Here is a 19,602-nt window from a genome sequence, read left to right on the forward strand (position 1 = left end):
GGTGAGCGCATCAGTGGTAAGGGCCGCCTGACAGGAGACCTCATAAATAAGCTGACAAGTTATTATGGTTGGGCGCTCAAATCACATTCGGGAAATGTGGATGAGATGCACACAGCAGTGTGGGCTACATATTACCACGTAACCTCAACTGATGAGAAGCCCAACCATAGCTTTTGTCCCCACGGCCCTTATTCATGGTGCAAACATAATGCAGCCATTGCAAAGAATGAGCCCCCCCCCAAAAAGCAGATACAATCTGCCATATGCTGTAAGCAATGCACTGCGGCCAGTGTATGAGCGCCTCTCTGATAAGAAGCTCTTGCAGAGGTGCCAGAGAGTGAAAACACAAAATGCCAATGAATCGCTGCACTCGATCATTTGGAGCCTGGCGCCAAAAGAAAAGAATGCATCACTGTTTGCTGTTGAGGCTGCCGTGGCAGAAGCTGTTACGCGGTTCAACCTCGGAAGCCACCAGTCTAGCTCGCACATACTCAGTGAGCTGCATGTGCAACAAACTTGCGCAGGCAGTAGGCGAGCATCCGAGAAAGACAGCCGCCGTGTGGCCAACGCAGACAGAAAGCGCACATCATCGGCAGCATTCCAGGAAGCCATCAAGAAGAGACACAAAAAAAAGCCTGCTTCGGACTATTCTCCAGGAGCATTCTGATTCATTGTAGTGGTGAATTCTATGATTTTGTCCCATAAAAAGTATTTTTCACATTGCTAAATGTTTTTTGCGTTTTTCTCAGATCATGATTTTCGCACGCGCGAAGATTTGGGATGTGCACTGTGTCTCTGTTAGTTCTTCGATTTGCACGATTATTTTTTTTCCTGAATGCTAAACAGTCGGAGAGTGCAAGAAAACTATAATATAGTATGCTAGTGCAATGCAACTTTTTCAAATCTTGCAAGAAGTAACAACAAAAATTTTCTTCCAAGGTTGCTAATTCAAAATTTGATAACGTTGGCTAATATGTAGATAGAGATACAAAACTTTATATGTGCACTCTTCAGACATTCAGAAACATACCCAGTTAATTTTAGGTCTCTCAGTACAATAAGTTTCTCGAAAGTCACATCCCAAATTTATAATACTAAAGATTGCATAACTTTTTTTTCATTAAACATAGAAAAAAACTGATTGCATATTTGCAATCAGCTCACTAAACTGAATATAAGCTGTAAGTTTCAACTCTCTAGAGTTAACAACAATAAAGCTCTGCTCGTGCACCAGGTCCCCCCTTGAGGGATAATGGCAACCTGCTGTTCATCATCTGCAAATGGGTACCAAACGCGCCACAGGCCATTCTCATTCTTTTGTTTATTTCAGTCTCATGATCTGGATCCGCCGTCACTCCCTGTCTTAAGTAGATGTATTCCATTACCACTTCCAGTGCCTCGCGACCAATCGTAAGCTGCTGTTCTCTTCCGAGACTGTTTAACATTATTTTAGTTTTCTGGAGATTAATATTTAGACCCACCCTTCTGCTTTGCCTCTCCTTGTCATTGAGCATGCCTTGCAATTGGTCCCCTGATTTACTAAGCAAGGCGATAACATCAGCGAATCGCAAGTTACTAAGGTATTCTCCATTAACATTTATCCCCAATTCCTCCCACTCAAGGTCTCTGAATACCTTCTGTACACACGCTGTGAATAGCATTGGAGAGATCGTATCTCCCTGCCTGACGCCTTTCTTTATTGGGATTTTGTTTCTTTCTTTATGGACGACTATGGTGGCTGTGGAGCCGCTATACGTATCTTTTAGTATTTTTACATACGGCTCGTCTACAGCCTGATTCCGTAATGTCTCCATGACTGCTGAGGTTTCGACTGAATCAACCGCTGTCTCGTAATCAATGAAAGCTTTATATAAGGGATGGTTATATTCCGCACATTTCTCTATCACCTGATAGTGTGAATGTGGCCTCTTGTTGAATAGCCTTTACGGAATCCTGTGTGGTCCTTTGGTTGACAAAAGTCTAAGGTCTTCCTGATTCTATTTGCGATTAACTTAGTAAATACTTTGTAAGCATCGCATGGTAAGCTGGTCAGTGTCTATTTTTTCGAATCTCGGCATCCCCTTTCTTATGGATTAGGATTATGTTAGCGTTCTTCCAAGATTCGGGAACGCTCGAAGTCATGAGGCATTGCCTATACAGGATAGCCAGTTTTTCTAGAACAATCTGCCCCCCATCTTTCAACAAATCTGCTGTTACCTGATCCTCCCCACCTGCCTTCCCCCTTTGCCTAGCTCCCAAGGCTTTCGTTACTTCTTCCGGCGTTACTTGGGGGATTTCGAATTCCTCTAGGCTATCCTCTCTTGCATTATCGTCGTGGGTACCACTGGCACTCTATACATCTGAATAGAGCTCCTCAGCCACTTGAACTATGTCATCCATAGTAGTGATGAAATTCCCGCCTTAGTCTCTTAACGCATACGTCTGATTCTTGCCTATTCCTAGTTTTTACTTCGCTGCTTTTAGGCTTCCTCCGTTCCTTAGAGCATGTTCAATTCTATCCATATTGCAATTCCTTGTGTCAACTGTCTGACGGTTGTTTATTAATTTGGAAAGTTCTGGCAGTTCTATACTAGCTGTCGGGCTAGACGTTTTCATATATTGGCGTTTCTTGATCAGATCTTTCGTCTCCTGCGCTGGCTTATTGCCATCCTGTTGAACGGAGTTCCCACCGACTTCTATTGCACTTTCCTTAATGATGCCCATAAGATTGTCGCTCATAGCTTCAACACCAAGGTCCTCTTCCTGAGTTAAAGCCGAATACCTGTTCTGTAGCTTGATCCGGAATTCCTCTAATTTCCCCCTTACCGCTAACTCATTGATCGGCTTCTTATGTACCAGTTTCTTCCGTTCCCTCCTCAAGTCTAGGCTAATTCAAATTCTTGCCATCCTATGGTCACTGCAGCGCACCTTGCCGAGGACGTCCACATCTTGCATGATGCTAGGGTATGAGGTCTATTTCATTTCTTGTCTCGCCATTCCGGCTCCTCCACGTCCACTTTCTCTATCCCGCTTGCGGAAGAAGGTATTCATTATCCCCATATGATTCCGTTCTTCAAACTCTACTAATAACTCTCCCCTGCTATTCCTAGGGCCTATGCCATATTGTCCCACTTACTTGTCTCCAGCCTGCTTCTTGCCTACCCTGGCATTGAAGTAGCCCATCAGTATAGTGTATTTGGTTTTGAGTTTACGCATCGCCGATTCCACGTTTTCATAGAAGCTTTCAACTTCCGGGTCATCATGACTGGATGTAGGGGCGTAGACCTGTACGACCTTCAATTTGTACCTCTCATTAAGTTTTACAACAAGACCTGCCACCCTCTCGTTAATGCTGTATAATTCTTGTATGTTACCAGCTTTGTCCTTATTAATCAGGAATGCGACTCCTATTTCACGTCTCTCCGCTAAGCCCCGGTAGCACAAGACGTGTCCGCTTTTCAGTGATCAACAGTGACTTAAACGCCCATAAGAATCACTCGGGAGACCCCGAGTGCGACACGAGAGAACGAATAACTGAAAAATTTCAGGCACGTACCTCTTCAATAAAAAGGAGCCTACTTTTTAAGACGTCTATGATAATTCATATTCTTCTATACATTTAGCGACTGCCTCTGTAGTCCGTCTACATTTTTTGGAATGGAGCGCACTAAGGAATCCTTCTGGAAGTGGTCAGCACACGGTAGCGTTAAACCTAATACAGCAACACCAATGTCCTTCATGTGCTTCTCTGTGGAAACTATTCTCCGCCGATTGTGTTCATTTTATAGAATCAACTAATTTATCACGAGATTTTATAAGCGATTTCACCGTTCATGGCGCTTAATTATCTTTTATTGGCGCTTAGCTCTCTTATTATTGACACCTCAGGAGAGTTTATCACTTCAACAAAAAGTCGTTCAAGCGGAAAACGAGTCCGCTGGTGGAACGATTATACCAGTCGAACTTTAAAGAGGGAAAACTACGCGTGGGGCATTCTTCGGCGATATCCAGTTGCACAAAATCTTGATGGATTTAAAACAGACTAAATCACAGGAAACGCGCACACGACGGCAGGCTAGGAGAGCAAGTTTTGAGAGGTTTCTCTTGGGAATAAATTTGTACATCTAGGAAAGAAAAGTGCGTAATTTGCCCAGAAGGCTAAATGGGCAGCAACCGCATCCACTGCGTCTGGTAAATAAACAAGTAAGCAGGTAGGAAGACTAAGCATACGTTATTGGTAAACATGTTGAGAGTGTATCTAGCTCCGCGCACTGTTCAGACATATCATAAATATAAAGAAATAGAGGAACACAAGACACTGGACCGCAACTGCAGAAGATACTATTGATATAACCGTACGTTCAGCATTGCGAGCTCAGGGTAGCATTGAACGTCTGCAATAGCTCTATGCCAGGAGAATACATGTTCATATATATGTCCACACGGAAACATAAGTTACATTGATCACGCATTTTAAGAACATGTGGGTAGCCGGACACCTTCCATATACATGGAAAGAAGCTATCGTTGTGCCAGTTTTGAAGCACAGTAAAGTTCCACCCTTGGTAACAAGCTACCATGCGATAGCGCTCACAAGCTGCCTATGCAAGCTTTTCAAGAAATAGATAAATCGCCGTCTTTTGCTTTTCCTACGACCAAACAAAACGCTTGATCCCTATCGATGTCGTTTTCGAGAAGGCTTGTCGATAACCGACTACCTTGTGCACACTGAGGCTGTGCATACTGAGGTTCATTAACAATATATTGTGCCAGTTTTTCTAGATATGGATAACGCCCAAGGCAACAAATGCCGCTAAGACATTAAAAGACCCCAATCTGGAATGGGCGGCCGCGGCAACATGCTTAGCATAACCAAAAGCTTTGTCTTACACCGAACTTTCTGTGTTAAAACTGGTAATGATCTCTCTATGTATGTTAGAGAGGAAACTGTGGTACTGCAGGGTGACCTACTTAGCTGTATCCTTTTTATTGCTACAATAAACTATCCACATTCGTCTATAACACAAAGTATGTTTTATTAGGCCTAGGTCGATGACGTGCAGATTGGCTTGAAATCACGTAACCGCGAAGTCTGAGAGTGACAAGTTCAGCTTGGGCTTAACAAAGACAGCATTGACAAATGAGAACGGCTTCCAGCTGAATTCCCAGAAAAGCTCCTGCATCCTCTTTGCAATGAAGACGTGCCTTGTCCGAGAGCCCAGTATCCAGCCCCATGGTCAGCGCTTGCCTTTGAACACACAGCTGAAATATCTGGGTGTCATGCATAATTTTAAACTTACATTCCTTCCATATACAAAGTACCTGCAATCCAAAGTTTAAAAACAATGAATCTTCGGGCCAATGAACAATGAAGAATTAATATTCGGGCCTCACGACATGGGGCAGTGACGCGGTTGCTTGATGAACCTGTACAGTAGTCTCGTACGGTCCCCTCTGAATTATGGTTCCGTGGTATATCGTCTGGTGCTCCATGTGCATTGAAGATTTTGGATGTCATTAACCATCTGGCATTTGCATGGCCACAGGTACCTTCAGAAAAAAGTCGTGGGCCAAGTTTATACGTATAATCCAATAAATCGTCACACTACATGCAAATGGCATGTTAGGTTCACATTTTTCTTTAACGTGTAATCTAACCTTGAGCACCCGTGTTATAAAACCGTTAGAGATCTGACGTCTGCCACACTTCTTTGCAAGATCGACCTCCAATTAAAGAACTTTCCTCGCCAAATGTGAGCAAGCTGAGCGAAGAAATAAATGTCCCACTGCACGTACATAACCTTATGGCTCCCTCAAAGTCATTAGCGCCATAGCAGTAGCGGCGCATAGATTGCGTCTCCTCTTTTGTAGAAGTTAAAAAGCATGCCCCCGACACACATTCAAATGCACTTCTTAGAAGTTCAGGCAAAATGAGCGCGCCCAGAATTCTGTAGCGAGGCATTAAAGTCGCGTACTGGTGTTTCTTTTGTAGCGGTGGGCCCACTGCTCATGCAATCCGTTCCTCTGCACCACGAAACAAGTATTCTTACGGCTGAGGCGTATGCATTACTATCGGCTGTAATGTACACAAGTAATATCCAGCTTCGGAAAGCAGTTCTCTGCACTGACGCTTTAAGAGTTGGTAAACCTTTATTATCGTTACAGAAAGATAAGAGACTTGCAATTGGAGAGCTTTACTTGGCTCTATGCAAACCTTGCACTTCTTAATAAATAATATGCTGGATTCCTCGATAAAAAGGTACTGAAGGCAACATGTTTGCAAACAACGTCGCTAGATCCATAGGATCAAATGATCATAACTCTTCCATGACTATCCCTGCCATAGATGTCAATCTTCTCTTACACAAAAAACTGATGTGTTACAGGCGATGCTTGTGGGACGCATACTCATGTAGTAAGCTTTATTTTATAAACCCACATTTAGGAAGCCGGCCATCCATAATAAGAACACGACGAACTGCGATCACGTACTGTCAACTTTGAATAGGCCACACGCATGGTGCACACTCTTAACTCTTAGCCAGCGGTAATTCTCATGGCTGCGGAAAGTGTGGCTATACGCTAACTGTTCTCCACGTCTTCCTTGAACGTCGTGAAGCAGAAGATCAAAGAAAAAAGCTCTTCGCTGTTGCATTACAGAGCAGCATAAACCATTTCACCAAGCAATATTTTTCTCGGCAGGGACCCGCTAGCAGAATTTTTTAATGATGTTCGCTTACTAGATGTTTTACATCCGAGAGATCCGTAGCACGGCGTCCTAATTGAGGCATATGTTGCGACAGTACTATATATGGCACACGCCTTCACCCCGTTGCGTACAAGGGCCCTAGTGAAGAAGTAGCGCTGCTTGAAGATTATTAATAATGGAATGTGTTATGTTTATGCGTCATTTCTACACACAGCCCATCTCATTCTAGTGCCTGCCATAGTTTTATTGCAAGTATATCTTTACCGCATTTATTGAACCGTCAATTTTCGGCCTCTAAACATCCCCCCCAGCCACGTTATATCTACTTACCGCTATTCAGCAATCCATCGATCGCTCAATATCATTTTCTGATGTTCTTTATCCATATTTGTCTCTTGCACCATTAAACACCATAAATCCTCAACAAGTTAACAATTTTTGCTTAGAGAAACTAGCGAAATGAACTACATACATATATATGCACATACAGCACACGTAACAAACGTATTTGAAAGAACCTCCACTAACTATGATCGTTCAATGATGCGATACTTATTTTCGGAAGCCCCGAACTCTCTAGCACACTGGAATGGCGTACAATTATTGTTTTACTACAAGAATTCTATTTTTTGCTAGTGTTGCATTCTGTGTCTGCTCTTTGTGATATCGTTACGTTGGGAAAGAGAACAAGGTCGTCGACGGCGAATACGATGAAGTGGCAGCAGCCTCTCAGGATTCTCGGCTGCTGTTTATATACGCCTCGTAAATACATCGTGTAAATAGTTTTATACCCGTGACATTTTGGCGGACGTGCGGAGTAAGCGTCTTCGCCACGGAGCTCGGCAGCGGACGTCTAATCCAGCCTGGGACCAAGCTTCCAGTGGAAGGCGCCGCCTCTGCAGCTGCAATGCCGACTACGCATACCCAGAGCATTGCTCTACCTAAGCCGCGAGACCCCGGCAAGGTCACCGGCCTCGGTGGTGTTCACGTAGAAGAATGGTTCAAGAGGTATGAGCGCGCCAGCAAGGTGAGCAGGTAGGATCCAACTATAATGCGGGCGGATGTCGTGTCCTACCTGGACGGAACACCGCGAACGTGGTTTTAGACGCACAAGGAAGAGCTCACCAGCTGGGGCTTGTTCAAAGAAAATCTCTCCGACGTTTTCGGCAATCCTACCGGTCGACAACTAGCCACCAAGCAACAACTCGCCACCCGTGCCGACACTTCTACCAAGTCGTATGTCTCCTTCATTGAGGACGTCCTAGCCCTCTGTCATAAGATTGACACGTCCATGCCAGAGGCGAAAAAGGTTGGACACAATTTCAAAGGCATTGCAGACGACGCATTCAACCTTCTGGTCTTTAGAAACTTACCGGCTGTCGACGCCATCATGAAGGAAGGCCGCCGTTTCGAGCAGGCAAAGAGTTGCCGTATATACACTCAGTTTACATGGCTTTCAAATACTGCAGCGACCTCTTCCTGTACCGACCCCACCGACCAACCTAGCTCACCACCACCAAGCGAAAACGTGACCCGAACTGTACGCTACGAACTCGAAGCAACGTTCCCTGCCTCGCCTCAACAGACGTCTTGGAAAAACACTGTTCAGACGATATCGCTGATCCAGTCAGTGGTTCGTCAGGAAATTGCTCATATGGGTCTTCCCAGCGCCTGCTCCTTGAGTCGTCGTGGCACCCGCCCTGCTCCTATGCCTCGGTCCTATCGCAGTATACCTGACAGTGACTGTTATCCCTACACTACCCGGAATCCTCGGGCTAGCGTACACCTGACAACAGGCCAATCTGTTTCTGCTGCAGCCCAATGGGTCACATTTCCCATCACTGCTGGAGCCGTTGGCAGCCCCCTCCTCGAAACACCTTCCGGAATTGAAGTTCGCCCTGAAGTTTCTCTCCCAGTCGCCTCTACGACGCTTCCGGCGCCACTACCTCGACTCGCCGCTATGCTCGCTGGCCCTTGTCTCAACGTCGCCAGCCACGTCCGCCCAATCTTCACCCCTTGCCGTCCTACCCTGGACAGTTCCAGCAGGAAAACTAGACAATGTGGCATCTTTAGGTGGTGCTGCGATGTCGGCTTCGCCGCAACACCTCCCTTTGACGCTGTTTACGAGACATAACCTCCTTGACGTCCAAGTTGATGGCGCACCCATCACAGCCCTCATAGGTACCAGAGAACACTTATCGATTATAACCAGCTGCCTATGCCGCCTTTCAAAAAATTATTACGCATTCTGTTACTAGGTTCGTGCGAATCGCCTACGGTAGCAAGGTGACCGTGGTCAGAATGTGTACTGCACGCGTGAGCATTTCCGGCCGCCATACTGTCGTCCGTTTCACCGTGCTTGACCAATGCCCCCATGACCTAATCCTAGGCCTGGACTTCCTCTCCGCCCATTCAGCGCTCATCGATCGTTCCTCAAGTACTGTGCGTCTTGACCTGACTCTACTGGACCTTCCTCCAACACCACACGAAATTCGCGTAAGACCGACTGAATTTGTTTAAGTTCCACCACAGGTCTTGACATACATCGAGATGTCGCCTTCTACGCCAGTTGCCGATGGTGATGACATCTCCGCTCCCATAACTGCCATCGTTCTCACCCAGAGCGTTACTGTCCCGCATACAATACTGAGAGTCACAGACAATCGCACGTACCTCCCTGCGGCGAATTTCGGGCTCGCTAAACAAATTTCCCTAAATATATTACCCTGGCTCCAATCAGTGCTTTAGAAGTTAGTTGCGTTGGGACTTTTGCCATCGACGCTTCCTGTGAGCCTTTCCGGTATGCCAAATGTACTGACAACGACATTAGGAAAATGATCACCCCAAACCTCACTCCTCCGGAGACAGAACAGCTCTGCAGTCTACTGCTTTCCTACAAGGATATATTCGACCTGAACAACCGATCCTTAGACCAGACGTCACTTGTCAAACATCGTATACATGCAGGCGATAATCCGCCTATCCATCGGTGACCCTACGAGTTTCAGCTTAGGAGAGTTCCGTCATCAAAGCGGTAGTAGACAAGATCCTAGCGAAAGACTTAATTGAGGCATCGTGAAGTCCATGGGCGTCCCTTGCCATGCTGGTCAAAAAGAAGGATGGCTCATGGAGATTCTGCATCGAATACCGCCACCTCAACCGCATCACCAAAAAGACGTCTCCCCACTGCCTCGTATCGATGACGTCCTCGATTTCCTGTATGGGGCACACTATATTTTATCCATCGTCCTGCGGTCCGGATATTGTCAAATCGCTGTCGATGATCTATAGATCGTGAAAAGACCGCCTTTATAACGCCTGATGGTCTATACCACTTCAAAGTTATGCCTTTTGGGCTATGCAACGCTACGGCTACTTTTGAGCGTATGATGGACTCATTATTCCAAGGATCCAAGGGGTCGACATGTCTGTGCTACCTAGATGATGTTATTGCGTTCTCGCCCTCAATCAGCACACACGTTGAGCGCCTTTCAGCTGTACTTGCCGTTTTTCTCCCAGCGGGTCTACAGCTGAACTCCAAGAAATGTAACTTCGGCCATCGTGAGATTGCTGTTCTTGGACATGTGGTCAATGCGACTGGCATCCAACCGGACACAGAGAAAATTCGCGCTGTGAAAGAGTACCCTGTTCCACTGTCCGCAAAAGATGTCCGAAGTTTCGTAGGCGTTTGCTCTTACTTCCGCCGCTTGGCTAAATATTTTGCCACCGTAGACCACCCTCTCACAAATCTGATGAAAAGTGTGCCGTCCTCATAGGGATCCTCTCAGGCCACCACCTTTTCTCATCTTACCACCATGCTCACCACCCCACCGATTCTAGGGCACTTCGCTACTTCAGTCCCTACAGAGGTGCGCACCGATGCCAGTGGCCACAGAATCAGTGATATCTTGGTACAACTTTAACACGGCCATGAGCGTGTCATCGCGTACGCTGGGCGTCTTCTGTCGCCTGCGGAGTGCAACTACTCTATTACCGAGCGTGAATTTTTGGCAGTTGTGTGAGCGGTGGCGAAATTTCGCCCCTATTTACATAGCAGGCCCTTTTCTATTGTAACGGACCACCACGCCCTCTGTTGGCTTTCGTCCTTAAAGGATTCCACGCGGAGACTTGGACGAGGGGCTTTGCGGCTATGAGAGTATTCCTATTCGGTGGTGTATAGGTCTGGTCGCCTACACATGGACGGTGACTGCTTGTTCCGTTACCTTGTACACACACCCACCAACGCGGGCAGGGACGCTTGCCCAAGTGTTCTTTATTTTCCCCAGCTTTTGGACATGGCCAACAAGCAACGCCATGACGCTACTTCAAGGACGTTCGTTGACCGAATGGAATCTGCTGCTACTGATCCATCATTGTGGTGGTTCGTTCTCAACGACGGGCTATTCTACTGACGCAGTTTTGATCCGGATGGTCCTCCCCTTCTCCTTGTCGTTCCTCAACACCTCCGCTCAACCGTGCCTCAGGAGCTTGATGGCAACCCTACTTTGAGATACCTTGGGTTTTCTCCTACTTACGACCCAAGTGTTCTTTATTTTCCCCAGCTTTTGGACATGGCCAACAAGCAACGCCATGACGCTACTTCAAGGACGTTCGTTGACCGAATGGAATCTGCTCCTACTGATCCATCATTGTGGTGGTTCGTTCTCAACGACGGGCTATTTTACTGACGCAGTTTTGATCCGGATGGTCCTCCCCTTCTCCTTGTCGTTCCTCAACACCTCCGCTCAACCGTGCTTCAGGAGCTTGATGGCAACCCTACTTTCAGATACCTTGGGTTTTCTCGTACTTACGACTGCGTGCGCCGCCGCTTCTACTCGCCCGACCTCGCACGCTCCGTACGGCGCTATGTAGCTGCTTGCAAGCCCTATCAGCATCGCAAAAAGCCAGCAACGCTGCCTGCCGGACACTTGCAGCCGATGGAGATTCCACCTGATCCCTTGTTTCGCGGGGGTTTGGATCTGCTTGGCGTTTTCTCCTGAGTCCAGCTCCGGCAACAGGTGGATCGCTGTCACTACTGATTACGCGACGCGCTATGCCATCACTCGGGCACTTCCCACGAGCTCCTCAACCGATTTCGCAGATTTCCTACTCCAGGATTTCATTTTATTAAAAAGCGCCCCAAGACAGCTCCTTACTGACCGCGGCCGGACTTTACTCTCCCAAGTCGTCGCCGATATCCTACGCTCATGTTCTACCAAGCACAAATTGGCTACCTTCTATCATCCCCAGACCAAAGGCCTTACTGCGCGACTTAATCGGACCATTACTGACATGCTATCGAAATACGTTTCATGCGCCCACAAGGACTGTGATGTGGCGCTCCCTTATCTCACATTCGCCTATAGTTCATCACGCCACGATACGCTGGGTATTCCCCCTTTTATTCACTCTTCGGTCGTGACCCTGTATTGCCATTGGACACTTCACTCCCCTTGATACAGGGTTCGAGGACCGAGTATGCCCACGCTGACCATGCGCGTCAGCTTGCCCGTACTCGTCTGTTGGCAACGCAGGAATCTCAACGGCACGCCTACAATCGGCGCCATTGTGACACCTATATTTCACCAGGCTCTCTATTGCTACTTTGGTCAGCTTTCCGCTGAGTGCGCCTGTCCGAGAGGCTCTTTCCGTGCTACAAGCCCCTTACCGTGTTCTACGTCAAGTGACCAACTCTCACTTACGAGATAAACCCGGTTCCACATCACCTTACCTCGTACACGTCTCTCGGCTTAAGCCGTATTATGCCCTTGCCGACGGCCCTGTCTGAAGCACCGGGACGGTGATCTTTCTCGGGGGGTCGTGTTACTGTGGGAGAAGAGAAGGTCGTCGACGGTGAAGACGACGAAGTGGCGACAGCTTCTCGGGATTCTCGGCTGTTGTTTATATACCCCTTGTAAATACATTGTGTAAGTAGTTTTATACCCGTGACAATATGCTGCTCTTGCCTCTGTATTGTAAACAGGGTGCAAGCCTTGAGATGGCTTTTTATTTGCATTCCCCCCCCCCCCTCCTAATAAACTTCGTCTGTTGTCTTCTCTTTTTGCTGTGAAAAACAAAGAAGAAACTGAAAATATACATCGTGTTGGTTACACGTAAGCCTTTCAGCGAAAAAATCGTGTTATCACAGTGCGCATTCCAAAGAGCTAAAAAAAAGCTGTACATTCCTAAGTTTCTTCAGGGAGACGCCCTATATGTAGACCCTGTCAGGTGTCGTGAGAAATCATGAGAGCACTTGCATACCTGTAAAGTATTCCCTTTATGAAGGCATGTGTAAATAAACATTGGCTTTCGTCCTCCCAGATTTAGTACATTCACTCCATTAAACACTTGCCTAGTTAGATTCAAGGTATTTTATTAGAAATGAGAAGAAATACCGACGGTCGAGCTTATAATGGGATTTCGGTGAATAGAACCCGCCCAAAATGTTGCGCCGTTACAAGTTGCAGCGCCACTGCTGAACATACTTCCGAAACATGACCCCATCTTCAAAAAGCAGCCGTAATATTGAAGGCACACTTCACATACGAAGCAGGTCCTTGCAAATATCGAGAAAAGGAGCACAAGTTTTAATCAAACACAACAAATTCTAGAACACAAAGCTAAGAGTAAACAAATATTACAACATTTACGCAGATAATAGGAATTCATTAATGGCTCCAGCGAAGCTCTTTAACAGGAAGGTTCTACAGAACGTCTAAATGGAAGAAAAGCTTTTATTTTACTTTTGCTGAACCGGTGGCATGTACAATAGGCCTAAGTTTTATACGGATGAGCCGTGAAGGTTTCATTGGGCGCCAATATGAGCTCTTGTGGGTCTTGCGTCGCACTGACTTTATAAAAGTGTGCCTACGAATACTTCATAAATCCAGACCGGACCCTCTCCCCTCTTCGTGATTACTCATCATGCCCGCGAAACCCTTGTGACCTCCTTCTTTATCCTCCCGATACAGACTACATCATCATGCAGCAGCATGAAATCTCTTCTGGGACTTTTATTTAGTGCTCCGTTCTAAACTACCTGTGCGCACGATACACCATATGCATTTCGTGCAGCTAGACTGGCAATAAAAATGTCCACGCGGATATTTTTAATGAGTGACGATGATATCAACGCTCAGGTGGGTGCTTATACTCAAACTAATAAATAAATAAATTAAGGGAGCACAAGAGGTATATATAAAAACAAGCTATATATTCAGACTAACTTTCTAGAACGTGAACAGACTCTGGTTTGTGCCGAGACATCAGTTGTGTTATTGCCGACAAAGCGTTCACTGAATTGGCTCTAAAAATTATTTCGCGATTGTCATCGTCAGTCGATCTCACTCATCCTTTACGTATACACTATTTTCAGTCATTGCACACCTCAATGAATGTGCAACAGGCTGCACTGAGTTGGATTGAAATTTAATTAGACAAGGTATGACCACACAAGAAACATGTCTGGAAACATCTGAATTGATAGCATCATGTATATATGAACTCATGCAGGAAAAGTAACAAAAATACATGCATCAACATACACGCAGCATGCACTTTTATACATAAACTTAGCAGCATATCAGATTAGTATACAAAACAAAAGAAGTCCACTAACTACTGCACTTCTTTGTCATAAAGCTGAAGCATCACAAAGAAGCTTATTGCTTTACCTGGATAGTAATGTTCCATAAATAACAGCCAAACTAGAAAGCCGTCGTTGTCTGTACACATTCTTTACAAGTGGTTTCAAGAAGTTACAAGAATTATATAGTCCTATGTTGAATTGGGAAGGCATAATTACTGAACTGTGAACTGGGACATTGATAGTTATTAGCTGGTGTAGGATCACAATTTGGTATTGAGAAAAGACGAAAGGTGTCATGAATCTCGGGGTCGTGCGTTCTGAGATGGGAATGAGTGACGCAGAAAGGCACCGCATACATGATTTAATCACACGGAAAACTCCACAGAAGAAAACAATAACTAACAACACTCTATGAGCATGAAAATATATGAAAACCTTACAAGATACAAAGAAAGGCAACAATCAGTTCTACAGTCCCTCTCAAACACGTTAAATCTAGTCCTTGTTCGTGATAGCAGTCTGACCACTTTAGCCTTCCTGGCAGCGCCGCTACACGAATGAAACGTCCTTACTTTCTGTCACTCGCTTCTGCTTCCTCAAAGTTCGAGCTTCGTGGCATCTTGTCCATGGTCGGTACTCTCGACGATTCTGTAGATGCCGTTGCCTGTGTATCAGCCGAACCATCCGTCTGTCTCTGATGTCTATATCCCGGCTTCTACGATGGATTACCGCGAGGCCAGAAGATAGAGCCTAGCGAAGGTATGGCCGCCGCTTCTGGGCAGTGCCTTGCTCAAATGACCACTAGGCGCCCCGCAGACTGTCTTACGCGGCGTTGCTAGCCTGCCTTCGAAGGAGGATTGCTGCTGGAGTGCCCGGAACTACCGCGGTAGGCTGCAGCGAGTTCGATGAGCCTCGCTCAAACGTCGTCGAGGTTGACGGCCATACCGCGGGATGCCAGCATCACGGCCTCCGTAACCAAACACCCGCTGCTCCCGCCTCCAACATCCCCGGTGCTGGCTAGACAACCTACTTCCGCCATCGCCACGCAGACAATCGCAGCTCAGCGCTGTTTTTCTCCCGATCGTGGCTCGGATTACGCACCTCGAGCCTCCGGAATTTTCCCCCTCATCCGCTCGTGCCGTTTCAAACGCTTTCGTCTCGTGGTTATCGTTTCGCGCCGCCTCTCTCTTACCACATGATATGGGTGATATGGATATGGACGCGCCTAGTCACTGCCGCTTTCGCGAGGAATTGCGGTTTGCATCGACATCGTGAAAGCGCTCTCTCTCTGGGCGCACTCACAGAAACCTTGGCAGACAGCTAGACGCCACTTCATACTTTTTATTGACAGCGTTTCAAAATGATTCGATATCTATAAACGTAATTGTTATGTTTTTATAGCTGTTAGATGAGCACAAGAAGGAAAGAAGAAGCACTTTCTTGCACGATATAAAACTGCCTCACTGATGGTTGAATGTTGCGCGCCGCAGCTGCGTAGCCAGGCGCGCCGACCATAGAGTTACTATACTGACTCTAGAGGACAAGCTACCCATAGGGCCCATGCATTGAAATCGGGAACCGCAAGAGCGCCGCCATGTTGCTACGCGCCGAGGTTGCCAGCTCCTGAGACGCTTGCTAGACTTGGTGACAGTAGTCAGTTTTAATCCGGCAACCGTAGCAGCGTAGCAGCATGGCGCCTCGCTAGTAGTGTCGTGATGTGTGCGTGCAGCCGTGTGTTTGGGCTTTATAAGTTGGTTCTTTATTCTATGTTGCGGGACGGTGTGGGTGTGGTCCATGTTGGCCGTACAGGTGGCAGTTATGCAACCGAGGATGATCCTGTTGAAGTTTCCGGCGGTATGCGGTTTTCAGCGGTCATGCCTGTTGCAGGAGTGTCACGTACTCGACGAGATTACGAGCTCGAAGCTGTGGTCAGAGTCTTCGTTGGCGTTCCGTAATTCTCTTCGCACGGGCGCGGTTTGTTGCAAAAGCCGCTTTCGCGATCTATCGTAGCGACGATAGATCGGGTTTCTTTATTATTATAAGTACTGATCCAGCTGTAGGGCACATGTAGCCGACAAACGGAAGTCTCAGGAGAGCACCTCAGATTTTAATAAAGCAGGCGGCACAGGAACTCCAGGGCACCCAAGGGACAGTGGGGGGATCAAAGCTCGAAGCAGAACGGTACGTAGGTTGGGGCCGCCGAGGCAGGTGTGTGCCAGGGAGTGTTCGCACGGACAGCTCCCCTGGCACGCGCAGCAGTGCCTCGCAAGGTCGAGATACTTTAAAGGCACCTGCGCCCATGATCTTTCTTTTGCCTCGGTGCAGTTAGCACGATTAATGAGAATAATATGGAGGGCATCCGGTGCAGTCGCGAATGCGTCATGGCAAATGTAGCTCGCGTCGCCTGGCGTATGTAGTAATATCAGAGTTGGTTGTATGAACTTCATCATATTAATGCGCTTTGTTACGGTACCTTAACGTAATGGGTCTAGAGGACGGTGTTCGTACATTTTTTTCGTACCGCCCTAATCCTGTTATATCCCCACTACAAACACACACATACACCCCCCCCCTTTTTTTTTATGTATACATACAATTCCTTGCCATGATAGATCATAGCCTCCTTTATTTTTGAAAAATAGAGGAGGCTATGGACGGATTGACCAGTTCAAGTTGTCAACTTGTCAGTAACTGTCATAGGAATGACTGTAATAAACACAATTCCACGATTGGATTGTTTACTTTCATTTTTTGTTGTAACACTGAGGACTACATAGAACTTTATTTTGTATATGTGAGAGAAGTATGTGGATATCACGAGCTTAAGCCAATGTGCGATACACAGACAAAACATCTGCTACAACATGAACTGAATTGAGGGGCACACAACACATACGTAATTAAAGGTGCAAAATATAGGGGGAAGCTTCAAAATACGCTCTGTAGCACTGCAAAGTATAACATATATTGTATGTGTACAATAAATGTTCAAAAAGACAATGCATCAATGTCCCATTTGCCTTCAAGTTTATTATCAAGTTCAAGTTTACTGAAGTTTATTATGAGCATATGTACAACAGGAATCTACTAACACACCCGCAGTTAAGGTGGCTGTTCGAGGTGTGCTGGCTGCCTCAGTGTAAGAAAAAGAAATTGGGCGAATGTCGACACCAGTGCCACTGCTTCTTGCCTCTGACCTGCACGTGCCTCCGCGGCATCTTTGTGCACAAGTGCGCTGGCGTGGCGAACGTAGGAGTCATCCGAGAGAAAGAGTATCGTTTACATGGAGAAGTGGCTGTTCACATTGCCTGTCGCTTTCCCTCAAATGATTCCTTGGCGACTAGGGTGACACACCCGCAGTCAAGGTGGCTGTTCGAGGTGTGCTGGCTGTCTAAACGAAAGAAAAAGAAAGAAATTAGATGAATGTCGATACCAGTGCTATTGCTTCTTGCCTCTTACTTGCATTTGCCTCCACGGCCTCTTGGCTTGCGGAGTCTGTATGAGGGAGCTGCTGTGGCTAGGCGAAGGCATTGTCGAAGGAAAAAGAAAAGGCCATTCAAATGGGGAATTATAGAAATAAATGCAGTTGTTATGCCTGCTTCTTGCACTCTTCTTGCCTAAAGTTTTCAAACATAGTGTCCAGTACATACCAGCACTTTGACTGCTTCTGCTTTTTACCTGCAGGTGTTGCTGCGAGATCCTTAGTATGCCTGCGTGCAGCATTGTAACACTTAGTGGAGGCATTTGAAGTGGTAGCCAAAATATAAAGAATCATCCTTGTCTGCATGAATGCTTTAAATTTCTAGATGCAGTGGTAACTATTACTATTGGTGCAAGGCCCCCACATCTATGCGGCAAGTGCCATAGCTCGAAACTGAATTTTTCCTTTAGTGTTTCACAAGGTGTCTGATATGTCCACATTAGACGTGATCCGTTTCTTATTATTTATCCCAGTGTGGAGAGAGCATCATTAAATAGTTTTTTTTTATTCTTGCATGGCTTGCTTTTTGGTTTGTTTCTGAATTTATCAAACAGCAGTCTCATGATGCTAAAGTGACTCATGATATGACAGTCATCAGCTTTAGTTTTTCAGAAAAACAACGCATTTCCTGACCCATTGGGTGCTATCGCATTATTCGCATAATTTATCAGAGTATTCTACCTATACTGACTTGCTTGATTTCCACTAAAGAATCTTGCATCTTCAAATACCATTCTTTCCTTAAAATCATTCGACACTTCTCATAATTTCTGTACCTTGGGCTTCTGATACTCTGCATTCACCATTTTTGCTTGTTTCTGACTAGAAATGTCTTCTTTAATTTCGAGCTTAAATTTTACCTTTGGAACACACGGAAGGGCTTGCCATTGCATATCTGCATAAAAGGGAAACATGTTTCATGCGAAATCCAATTGAAGATTGATGAATGCAACTTGCAGTGTGATATGACTGAATGATCCATAAAAGTAACTCATCTCCCTTGGTAAATTAAAGCACTTATTAGTGTGATGTACAAGATACGTTACACTAACGTGGTGGGTTCTCTTGCTTATACAGCAAAAGAATCGGTGCGCGAGAAAAAAATTATTTTTGCATACCCCTTGTACACACTGATTTAAGGAAAATGAGCTGGAGCTGTCCACATAATCTACTTATTTTACCAGCGAGTATGGTCAACAAAAATGTGTCCCAGCGTCTTAGTGGTACTTGAGATTATGTCAGTATTGCATATGTGCCTGTTGTCTAAAATAACTGAATTTTGAAAATGCTCGCAGGGATCTGATGTGCATATCTGCAGTTTATGGATACATGTAAAAGACTCAGCATCAAGTGCAAGTGAACGGACTTACAGGCCCGAAGTCGATCATGCAAATAGATTCGCTGCACAAATTTGTGACCAAAAAAGATATTCCACATGAAATGGCATGCAAGGAAGTGTTGAAAATATTGCGCAGTTAATAAAACGCCTACGCTATTAATATGTGGGTTGATACACTCGTTATGCAAAACGGAGGTGAGGCGTGCAGACAGGACACAAGAATATATAGTATTTACAAGCAAACAACACGAGCGCCGCCCACTTCTCTACTCTTGTGTCCTGTCTGCACGCCTCACCTCTGTTTTGCATAATGAATCCTTACCAACTAGCTCAGCTTTCTGTCGTTCAAAGTCTCGATGCACTCGGTTTCGTCCACATAAGGCACTCGCCTCTTGATTACTTCGTGGCACAGAAATACTCGGCATCAGGCTGTTTTTCTGCTGTGGCCTTTGTAGAAGCATGTTTGTTCAAAGTGTAACAATTAA

General features: G+C 46.0%; 1 long non-coding RNA gene across 1 annotated transcript; it reads right to left on the reverse strand.

Moving 5' to 3' along the window:
* Positions 1–17,307: 17,307 nt before the first annotated feature.
* Positions 17,308–19,077, reverse strand: LOC129382933 (uncharacterized). The gene is made up of 2 exons (XR_008610909.2): positions 17,757–19,077; positions 17,308–17,688 (listed from the first exon to the last, which is right to left on the reverse strand). It is a non-coding gene; the product is annotated as an uncharacterized lncRNA (long non-coding RNA).
* Between the last annotated feature and the right edge of the window lie 525 nt (positions 19,078–19,602).

The sequence above is a fragment of the Dermacentor andersoni genome, chromosome 3 (assembly GCF_023375885.2).
Source record: "Dermacentor andersoni chromosome 3, qqDerAnde1_hic_scaffold, whole genome shotgun sequence".
Lineage (NCBI taxonomy): Eukaryota > Metazoa > Arthropoda > Arachnida > Ixodida > Ixodidae > Dermacentor > Dermacentor andersoni.